A 12,067-nucleotide genomic window follows, 5' to 3' on the forward strand; every position below is an offset into this window, starting at 1 on the left:
CTGAACTGCGAGTAGATGGACTTTTAAGCAATGAATAACTTGCTTGCATTGACCTTTGGTTGCTGGTCTATCTTAAAGGGATGCAGAGAAAATGCAGATGATGCACATTCTGTTTTACTGTGGTGGGTCATTTAGGACACATTTGTAGTTTGGAAATCAAAGCTGGAGACAGAGAGCCTTTCACTGTATAGGATAAATGGGAGATAACATGAAAGGCAGCTATGTAAACTGAGTCTATGGCTAAAGGTGGCCATACACGGGCCGATAAAAGCTGCCGACAGACCGAGTCGGCAGCTTATTGGCCCGTGTATGGGGGCCCCCGACAGCTTCCCCGATCGAGATCTGGCCGAAAGTCGGCCAGATCTCGATCGGATGGGGTTAAAAATCCCGTCGGATCACGGCCGCATCTGTTCGTTGATGCGGTCCCGCGATCCGACCGCCCGTTTGCGAACGTGAAGGATCCGATCGTTGGGCCCTAGGGCCCACGATCGGATCAGCCCGATATTGCCCACCTCAAGGTGGGCATATCGGAGGGAGATCCGCTCGTTTGGCGACATCGCCAAACGAGCGGATCTATCCGTGTATGGCCACCTTAAGGCCAGACAAGGCCAAAATCAACCTGCTGCCCCTACCACAAACATTATCCTCCTTCTTCATTCCGGAAACCCTTGTGTTGGCTCCACACAAACACTCTCTGTGGATTTCAGCTCAAAATACAAATTCTGGTGGCCGAAATCTGCTGGGTGTGTATGTGCAGAGCTGATGCAAGGGGTTCCGGATTTGGATGAAAAAGGAGGATACCACTCATTGGTAGGGACTGAAATCTACCTGTGGATTTCAGCAGACTGATTTCAGCCCTGAGCCAACATATATATTTGGAAGATACATAGCAGCTCCTATCTTTGGTACATAACTCTATTTATATGAGTGACAGCAGCTGTTTTCAGCATTCTATTGCATATAAAATACATAAAAATAAAAAGAACAATGTATTACTTACACAATTAAAAAAGTGTGTCTAGACAATCTACCAATTAAAAACGATCTAAAAAGGATTTTGCCTTTATACATATAACGCCGATTAAATATATTGCATTTTTATAATACAATCTACTGCAAAAACAGTCCGATCATTAAAAAAAAAGGTTTTACACTTGCTGTTATACGTCTCCAAACTTTGGAAAGCAGTAGTGTAGGAGTCATAAAAATGCTCATGTGCATAACGACTTTAAGGAACAGTACACCAGGGGGAATATTTATTAAAGAGTGAAGTTAGAGTACGCCACCAGTCCTCTAGAGTGAAATTCCGCCACTCTCCATTCATTTCTATGGGATTTTGAAAGGTGTATTTATCAAAGGGTGAACTTTCACTTTCACCCATTGATTAATACTCTTTTAAAAATCCCATAGAAATTAATGGAGAGTGGTGGAATTTCACTCTAGAGGACTGTGGTGACCTCTAGCTTCACTCTTTGATAAATATACCCCCAGGTCTGGACTGAAAATCAAAATAGGCCCTGGCATTTCAGGTACACAGAGGTCCAACAGTCCCCACCAGCCCAATACATAGTGATTGTCTATGGCAGGGGTCCCCAAACTTTTTTACCCGTGAGCCACATTCAAATGTAAAAAGAGTTGGGGAGCAACACAAGCATGAAAAGGTTCCTTGGGGTGCCAAATAAGGGCTGTGATTGGCTATTTGGTAGCCTCTATATAAACTGGCAGCCTACAGGAGGCTCTACTTGGCACTATACCTAGTTTTTATGCAATTATAACTTGCTTCCACGCTTGGAATTCAAAAATAATTACCTGCTTTGAGGCCACTGAGAGCAACATCCAAGTGGTTGGAGAGGAACATGTTGCTCACGAGCTACTGGTTGGGGATCACTGGTCTATGGCAACTTACAGCAGCTCCTCTTGCATTTGCCAGAACCCACAGATTGCCAGTCTGGGCCTGCAATATACTCTCTTGTTCAGCTTGAGTGGAATAATTGGGGCTTGTGCAGAACATATTTTTGTTGCCTATCACTAAAAATCTGTGTTTTTTTAATAGGAAAATAAAGCTTCTGCATGTTTGGTCCTTGAGAGTTAGATAATTAGATACCCAATGCCCAGATAACCTCCTGCATAACGGACTTCTGTTAACAAAACAGTTACAACAAAGGGGTAAAGGTGGGGGTATGATACTGGTAAACAAATGATTTACCTTTGCAAGGACCAAACATGGAGTAGCTTCAATTGTCTTGTATGTGGCTCAAAAAATAACTACGTAAAATAATTTAAAAAGTATGTTCAGCACAATCCCTATTCATTGCACACATGTGCATATGTCCCTTTAAAAAAACAAATTCTAACCTCCTTGTGAGATCCCTGTGATGGAGCTCCGCCTACTTGACAAATAAAGGTACTGTGTTTCAAATAAGCAAATAACATGGCAGTAGCTTATTTCTAGTAGAGGGTACTAGCTAGCTAGAACAGCATTTATTACTGTGTTCTGCCTATGCTTTGTGGCACATTTAAAGGGGAAGGAAACCTAGTTGGCGCAAAAACCCTCCCCCCCTCCTGTGTGTTGCCCACCCTCCCTCCTCCCCCTGGCCTACCCGTCCCGCTGGGCAAATGCCCCAAACTTGTTACTTACCCTTCTGCGCAGGTCCAGTCCAGGGAGTTCACAGACGACATCTTCTTCCACGCAATCTTCTTCCTGCTTTGAACGGCGTTTTGACGCATGCGCAGTAGGAACGTTTCGCCGGTACGGATCTACTGCGCATGCGCCAAAAGTCACGAAGTGTGGGCAACACACGGGAGGGGGGGAGGGTTTTTGCGGCAACTAGGTTTCCTTCCCCTTTAACAATAATTTAACAGAAATGGAACCTGCCCATGGTGTTCTGTATTTTGGGAAATGCCATATAAGGCTAATATACAAGTGCATATCCTTTCAAATACATTCACTAATTTATGATAATTTTTGTCGCCTATACGAGTGCTGGGAAAATACATATTTTGGTACTTGGTAAGTATTGATGAGAATTTTTCAATTTTCCAAAAGGTTTGTTTTGATTCAAATGTGTAAATTTTATGTTATTGGCAGTGGTAGACCCCGCAATCCTGGAGGGACCTGGGGTGATAGCGGGTCCATTGGACACCAGCAGAGGTGGTAGTTAGTAGAATGCATGGGGCCAGGGGGGAATGGGTCCCTGGTTGTTCAATTAGAGGGTAGAGCATTCACTGCATTTAAATGAAATACAATTAGTTTAGCTTAGCAATTCTATTTATTAAAGGGATACTGTCATGGGAAACGCATCAGTTATTAGTGCTGCTCCAGCAGAATTTTGCACTGAAATCCATTTCTCAAAAGAGCAAACAGATTTTTTTATATTTAATTTTGAAATCTGACATGCGGCTAGACATATTGTCAGTTTCCCAGCAGCCCCCAGTCATGTGATAAACTTCAGTCACTCTTTACTGCTGTATTGCAAGTTGGAGTGATATTACCCCCCCCAGCAGCCTAAAGGTGGCCATACATGGGCCGATAAAAGCTGCCGACAGACTGAGTTATTGGCACATGTATGCGGCCCCCCGACAGCCTTCCCCGATCGAGATCTGGCCTCAGATGGGACTAAAAATCCTGTCGGATCGTGGCCGCATCTGTTAGTTGATGCAGTTCCGCGATCCGACAGTCCGTTACAATTTGTTAGGATCCGATCGTTGGGCCCTAGGGCTCACGATCGGATCAGCCCAATATTGCCGACCTCAAGGTGGGCATATAGGGGAGAGATCCGCTCGTTTGGCAACATCGCCAAACGAGCGGATCTCTCCGTGTATGGCCACCTTTACAACAGAACAATGGAGGTAACCAGATAACAGCTCCCTAACACAAGATAACAGCTGCCTGGTAGATCTAAGAACAACACTCAGTAGTAAAATCCAGGTCCCACTGCAACACAATCAGTTACATTGAGTAGGAGGAACAACAGCCTGTCAGAAAGCAGTTCCATCCTAAAGTGCTGGCTCTTTCTGAAAGCACATGACCAGGCAAAATGATCTGAGATGCACCTACACACCAATATAACAACTAAAAAAATACACTTGCTGGTGCAGGAATGACATTGTATATTGTACAGTGTAATTTAATGAAATAAAAACTACAACATTTTTGCCATGACAGTATCCCTTTAAGGTATTGGCACATGGGGCTTTTTGACAACACTTGAGAGGTTTGTGTGGGCAACAAAATGAGCAGTAAAAACCTTGACATTGACTGTCTCTAGACAGCTGAATTTCATAATTATACAAAATTGTGGAAGAAAACAATTTCATCTAGGTGTCAAAATGCCCCATGTGCCATTAAAGGAAAAGTAAACCTTTAAAATAAGTGAATGTAAAATTCATGAGGGTGCTTTTGCAATGTACATTCATTACTTATTTTTTTATCCCAAGATATTAAGGGATACATGTACTGTTAATATGAATTAATTTTGTTACAACAAATCTATTGGTCATTTTTCGACCAGTCTGACCACCAAGTAGTCAAGGAAATTATCAGGAGAAACAAAGAGGCTGCTCTGATGTTCTTCTGCTTAGGAAGAAAAATAGAAACCTTTCTCAAATCTTTCCTAACCAGAAGAACATCAGAGCAGCCTCTTCCTTTCAACTTCCTGACTTGGTGGTCAGACTGGTCCAGGGTCAGACTGGGGGGACCGGGGCCCACCGGGACTGCTGGTCCAGGGCCCCCCGCCCCCCTACTGCGCCGCTCGAATGCCGCCATGCGCATGCGCGAGCGCACTTCTCGGTGCGCAAGCGTTGATGCGATGCACATCACAGGAAACTTTTTATACTATTAGAGGGGGTCTGGCCCGCCGGGCCAGTCCGACACTGGACTGGTCGGAAAATGACAAGCAGATGGTGCTGTTATAACAAAATTCTTTCATGTTAATAGTGTTAAACAGGTCATTTCTTCATCCGCAATATAGCTAAGATACACCCATTTCTTTCACTAACAACAGCCCTTATCTTATTCCTTTTAGGCTAAGGCCACACTAGGCGATAGCGCCGCGATTTGACTCGCGGCGACTTTTCGCCGCGACTTTTAAGCCGCAATCGCTGGGGAAACTTTTGCGCTGGCGTCTATGGGGAATCGCGAAAAATCGCCAGCGTAAAAACACACGCGGCGATCTTTTTTCTATTGTCGCTCGAAATCGCCTAGCGAGGCAATTTCGAGCGACAGTAGAGAAAAGATCGCCGCATGTGTTTTTACGCTGGCGATTTTTCGCGATTCCCCATAGACGCCAGCGCAAAAGTTTCCCCAGCGATTGCGGCTTAAAAGTCGCGGCAAAAAGTCGCCGCGAGTCAAATCGCGGCACTATCGCCTAGTGTGGCCTTAGCCTTAGACTATTGCAATCTCCTCCTAACTGGTCTTCCTGACTCCCATCTCTGTCCCCTCCAATCAATCTTAAACTCTGCTACCAGGATCCTTCTGCTCTCCCCTAAAAGGGAACCTGAAACCAATTGAACTAAAAAGAGTGTTGGAAGGTAAACAACCTCTTTAAAGTGTCCCTGATTTGATGAAGTGATAACCTTAGGCTAAACCCAAACATCTAATTTGTTTAAAAATAATGCAATTTGCCTTAATTCTACACAGCTAGTTTCAGCCTCCATAGCACTGGCCCCAGAGCAGAAAAACTTGTTCCCATCTGTTAAAAACGACAAAAAAACAATTCATATGCGCCTTCTCTACTAAGAAGTTAATGAGCCCTTCCAAGAATATCCATGTCTTTGTGCCATTGTCTTACATTGCACTATATATCTAGAGAGATTTTTTCATTCTTTTAATCGAGTTACATGAAAAGCATCTTTTTAAATCTAATGAAAATGTAAAAACCAAAGGAAAGTGTTTATGAGCCTAAAGGCTCATGCACATTAGCGGTTTTGCCTGTGAAAGCAATCTAATAAATTGTATTGTCTTGCATGGTCCAAATGGTCATTGGGCAGCCTACTGGGGGTTCTTTGCTGGTGTACTGCTCAATCATAGAGTATAAAACAATAGATGATCTATCTTGGAAGATGCATATGAGTCACTTGGGGGCATAGTTATTAGAGATTGAAAATCAAGTTCCCCACAGTTCAACTTCATGGCTCTTCTTTCATGATATTTTTAAGGAAATATTTATCATGAATAGAGAGCTGTTAAATTTCCATTTGGTCAGTGGTGGTGTGCTTTAATATCGCCTTCCATAAATATGCCCCTTTGTGTGTTCTCCTGATTAAAGCTGGCTATAGACGCAAGATACAATAGAACGAAATGAAGGTTTGTACGATTTTCAGACCATGTGTGGAGAGTCCCAACATTTTTTGTACCATGGTGATCGTTCACTCAGTCGATCGTACAGGTTAAAAGATTTATATTGGCTACCGATAATACCTCTGCATGTATTTCCTATCTGACTATATCAATGGGAGATTGTTACTACTGTTTGTCGGACATAACGTTCGTACGATTGCTCTCTGTCAATTGATGACCTGAGCATTTTGTGATGTGTTCTCTTTACTACTTTATATTAATCTGAATGATTAGTTGCAGGTTGGAAGATTGGCACAGACGTTCATTCGTTCATTCATCTGACATTGGCTATAATCTGCACGTCTATGGCCATCTTAAAGGAAACGTCTTTTAACTTGGGGGTGCCAAAAGTTAGGCAAGTGATTGCAAGTACTTATCTGAAACTCCTATCAGAAGGAAACTGCACCAGCCCAGGATTCTTCCAGCAGACACCATGGAGCGGTCGGCTTCTGGTTTCTTCTTTTTTCCCGTGGCTGTGAATGCGTAGTAGCGAGAAAATCCGAACTTTAATGAAAAAGTTGCCTATTTTGTTCTACTGCGTATGCAACTGCCCTGGAAATTTGAAATAGAAGAAGCATGAAAGTGATCACTCCCTGGTGCTCGCTGGAAGAATCCCGGGCCGGTGCAGTTTTCTACTGATAGAAGCATCCGTCTGGGATTTCAGGTAAGTGCATGCGATCACTTGGGGTGCCCAACTTTTGGCACCCCCAAGTTAGAAGACCTTTCCTTCTCCTTTAAGGAAGAAAAATAGCCAAGGCATGAAGGGAATGTCCACTAGGGGAAAAAGAGTCAGAATAAACATGGACAGTGTCCAGACTTGAGTTTAGGGTGAATGTGGCGGTGGAACAAGAAAAAGTGTTCCCAGACTTTCTCTATACCTAGCTATCCCCCTGCAATCAGATTCGGTCATATATTCAGAACCCAACATGGATGTACTAGGACATTTTTACCATTGGTACAAATGCAAGTGCTATAATGCTAAGGAATACAAAATTGTGCCCCTTAGGGCCCTTATAAAGAACTCTTGTGTCTGTTCCATTAGCGGGTGCTAGCTGCAAGCATCCTGGAATTTTGTGCCCGTTTTTACACTTTGAACCTTATAAAAGCATGTATCACTTAATGGGAAACCTCCATGCATATTTCTCTTCATTATTATCTAATTTCATATTGTTTCTTTACCACACCTAAAAGACAAACACTGACTTTTAATGGAATGCATCTAGGAAGTGAATGAAATGCTACTAACATCTATGTTTCACCAGCCAAGCGTGGAGCGGCTAAAATGAAAGATTATGTTGTACCTGCCAATGTCACTGAAGGATGTAAATTATAAATATATTCCTGAAACATTCTCTGACATCTGCCCTTTTCCTTTAGTTACACTGGTGCTACAATTTAGAGACCATGCAGGGTATAGTCAGGCAGACCAATGCCTGATCTAGAACCGCATTTTTAATTCCACACACATGCTCCCTGTTTGCTACCCAGATCCGGACTCAGATTCAGAATAGGCCTTGGCATACACCGTGGCCCAAACTGCCACACCCAGGCGAATAAATAGTAACTAAAGCATCTTACAGCAGCCTCTCTAACATTGTGCAGTATCTGCAGATTGCTAGTCCACCACCATGGTGGACCAACATAAAAATTGTCTACACACAGGTTGATAAAACTGCTGACTAATCCTCTCCAGACAGTTGACAGCTTTTTGGCCTGTGTATGGGGCCCTCAGGATGGACTGCCTGACCGATATCTAACTAGATATTGGCCACATATCTATTGGGCAGGTTCAAAAATCTGTAGGACAAGGTCTAAATCTGTGTGTTAATTCAGTCCTTACACAACAGGTCTCCATAGGGCAGAATCCCAGAATTAAAAGAACATTAAAGGAGAAGGAAAGGTTAAAACTAAGTAAGCCTTATCAGAAAGGTCCATCTAAATATACCAGTAAACCCCCAAAGTCATGTTGCTCTGAGTCCCCTGTCAAAAGAAACACCACATTTCTTTCCTTCTATTGTGTACTCATGGGCTTCTGTATCAGACTTCCTGCCTTCAGCTTAAACCTCATTGCCCTGGGCAAGAGCATGCTCAGTTTGCTCCTCTGCCCCACCCCTCCCTTCTCTACTGTAATCTGAGCCCAGAGCAGGGAGAGACTCAGGCAGGAAGTGATGTCACACCACGTTAATACTGCAGCTCCTATTCTAAACAAACAGAGAGCTTCTAGAGCTTTTTACTCAGGTATGGTAAAACATTCTACAGAATAAATATAGTATTCTAGCTTGCACTATTGTGGCTAATCTATTGGCAATAAACTGCCTCCATAGCTTTCCTTCTCCTTTAAGCCCTGGGACAGAAATCAGATGAGCTTGATTTGTTGTGGTAGTCAAACTGGGAAAAGATCTGATCTTGTTTGGTGACTCACTAAAATGGCTATGCATAGGTTTGTATGATCACATCAGATTTTATCCTCAATAAGAAAAGATGTTCAGGCTTCACTGTACATGAATAAAAAGTTGGAAGTAAGGGGGACGAGCAGAGGTCAGGGTCTCCTTATTGGACAGAGGCATTGTGCTGGGGATGAGTGTGGCTTAGTCAGACAAAGGGATTGTCCCTGAGCCGTGTGCACTGAAAACAATGACTCTGTAATGGTAAAGCTTACACAACAGAATGTCTAGCCTGTTTTTTTAGCATGCTGAGATTTTGTTGTGTTATAACTACTTAGCTCCCTTTTTATTAGAAATTGCAAAGTGAGAGCAGACAGGCAGAGATCCTTTTTGTACATAAAAAGTCTCATAATTCTAAGGGATTGTACCCATAGATGTTCATATATGTATAAGGCCATCTATAGTAGGGGCAGAGCCAAGGGCAAAGCTTGTTCTACAAGACTTCCTCAGGGTTGTGAGCAATTCCTGTTAAAAGGGGGTGCAATTTGTCCCAACCACCACATATGACATGGTAGATGGTCATAATTCCAACATTCCAATTGTGTTTAAGCACCCATTTATATTCTAGAATAAGAGTTAAAAATTGGATTGAGTTTTAACCATAAATCATTATTTTTGCCGCTGTTCATTTAAAAAAAAAAAGAAAACAGGTGAAATAATGTCCGAGTAAACAGGGCGGAAACCTGGAACTGTTAGGAACTTTTAGCAACGGTTATTGTACAGTCAAGGACCAATGTAATGTGACCAATGTAATACAAGCAACAGTCATCTATATCTCTAGTGAGCAAGAGAATAATGGCTAAATAGCTGATATACCAATATTTTCCTATAGCTATAACCTTGTAACCTTGTGTATCAGGGGAGCCCTATGCAAAATAGGCTTGAACTAAAAACTCTGACAGCCACTGCCCTAAACAGTCACTGGCTTATGAAACACCCAGTGCTCCTTATGCAACACTGAACACAAAGAGCCTTTTCACTGGGCTCCTGCTTTGCAGTTTGAGTCTTCATTTTTAGCTGAATTGCTTGTGCTAAATATGAAGGGTTCTCGGGGCATAACCAGCAGCGTAACAACGCACCGCCAGGCCCCCCTGCCAAAAAAGTCTTAAAGGAGAAGCAAACCCTAAAGTTAAAAAACCCCTACCCTACATAGACCCCCCTCCCTCCTTCCCCCCAGCCTAGCTGCTAACCTGGGCAAATGCCCCTAAGTCTTTACTTACCCCTCGGCACAGATTCTGTCCAGCAGAGTTCACGGGCGCCATCTTCTTCACTTCGGTAATTTTTGGGAAGTAAGTGCTGTATCAGCGCATTCGCATTTGGAGCAATCCACGGAATTTGCCGAATCGCTGAGGGAAGTCCAGAAGATTACTGAAGCTGCTGAAGATGGCGCCCGTGAACTCAGCTGGACAGAATCTGCACCGAGGGGTAGTAAAGATTTAGGGGTATTTGCCCGGGGTAGCAGCTAGGCTGGGGGGGGTCTACATAGGGTAGGATTTTTTTAACTTTAGGGTTTGCTTCTCCTTTAAGAGGGGCCGGCGAGCACAGTTGCTCTGTCTGCCACCTGCCTGCTGCCCACCCCCCTTCGCTGTTTGCCGATGCTCCCCACTGGCTCTCAATTAGGAGAGTGGCTGCAGAGGGGAGATTTGCATAACTTAGAGGAAGCAGGCCCTGGGTCCCAGGTAAAACCGGCCGGAAAACATCCGCCAAGGCCGGGGCCGGTATTACAAATTTACTGGCAATGTAGTTGCCGGTAATTTGTAATACCCTTAACAAAAGCCCTTGACCCTCCGGTGGAACTTACCTTTTCTTCGTGTTCTTGCCATCAAGTGACATGGCCCCGCCCCTTTTGTGGCACGACTCCCAACGACTCACCACTCCACCCCTTTTTGCATCATGGCCCGCCCCCCACTACTGGCTGGTAAATTTTTTTTGAAAAGGTGGCAACCCTAGTCCCGGGCCCCCTTGTTCCCCGGACCCCCCTGCGACCGCGGGGTCTGCTTCCTCTATAGTTATGCCACTGGGGCGTAACTAAAGAGGAAGCAGTCTCTGCGTCTGCAGGGGGCCCAGGATGTATGAGGGCCCGAGACTCTAATTCATATACAAATTCAATAAATACTGCTAAAATTGGTCAACCTCTAGATATTTTGCTGCCACTTTGCAGAGTGATTTGTCTAAGTTGGAGAACTGGGCAGCAAACTGGAAAATGAGGTACAATGTTGATAAATGCAAGTTATGCACTTTGGCAAAAATAATATAAATGCAAGTTATACACTAAATGGCAGTGTGTTGGGAGTTTCCTTAAATGAGAAGGATCTAGGGGTTTTTGTAGATAACACATTGTCTAATTCTGGGCAGTGTCATTCTGTGGCCACTAAAGCAAATAAAGTTCTGTCTTGCATAAAAAAGGGCATTAACTCAAGGGATGAAAACATAATTCTGCCTCTTTATAGGTCCCTGGTAAGGCCTCATCTGGAGTATGCAGTGCAGTTTTGGACTCCAGTCCTTAAGAGGGATATAAATGAGCTGGAGAGAGTGCAGAGACTAAGTGCAACTAAATTGCTTAGTGGGATGGAAGACTTAAATTATGAGGGGAGACTGTCAAGGTTGGGGTTGTTTTCTCTGGAAAAAAGGCGCATGCGAGGGGACATGATTACACTTTACAAGTACATTAGAGGACATTATAGACAAATAGCAGGGGACCTTTTTACCCATAAAGTAGATCACCGTACCAGAGGCCACCCCTTCAGACTAGAAGAAAAGAACTTTCATTTGAAGCAACGTAGGGGGTTCTTCACAGGACAGTGAGGTTGTGGAATGCACTGCCGGGTGATGTTGTGATGCTGATTAAGTTAATGCCTTTAAGAATGGCTTGGATGATTTCTCGGACAGACATAATATCAAAGGCTATTGTGATACTAAGCTCTATAGTTAGTATAGATATGGGTATATAGAATTCTTGTGAAAGTAGGGAGGGGTGTGTGTATGGATGCTGGGTTTTCATTTGGAGGGGTTGGACTTGATGGACTTTAACTATGTAACTATTTGGGCCCCAGTAATATCCTAGAAGCTCCATCAGTGGAGGAGAACCCCAAGTGACATAACTAGTTATGTCACTTGGGGTTCTCCTCCACTGATGGAGCTTCTAGGAAAGCAGGGACCAGGGAGCCCCCAAATCAGTTTTTTTTCCAACTTGCAACACCTCCAGCTATTGTTGCACTACAACTCCCATATTCCCTGACAGCCTTCAGTTGCCAATAACATGCAGGCGAATTGCTTTTTAAAAACA

The sequence above is a fragment of the Xenopus laevis genome, chromosome 5L, assembly GCF_017654675.1.
Source record: "Xenopus laevis strain J_2021 chromosome 5L, Xenopus_laevis_v10.1, whole genome shotgun sequence".
NCBI classification, from domain to species: domain Eukaryota; kingdom Metazoa; phylum Chordata; class Amphibia; order Anura; family Pipidae; genus Xenopus; species Xenopus laevis.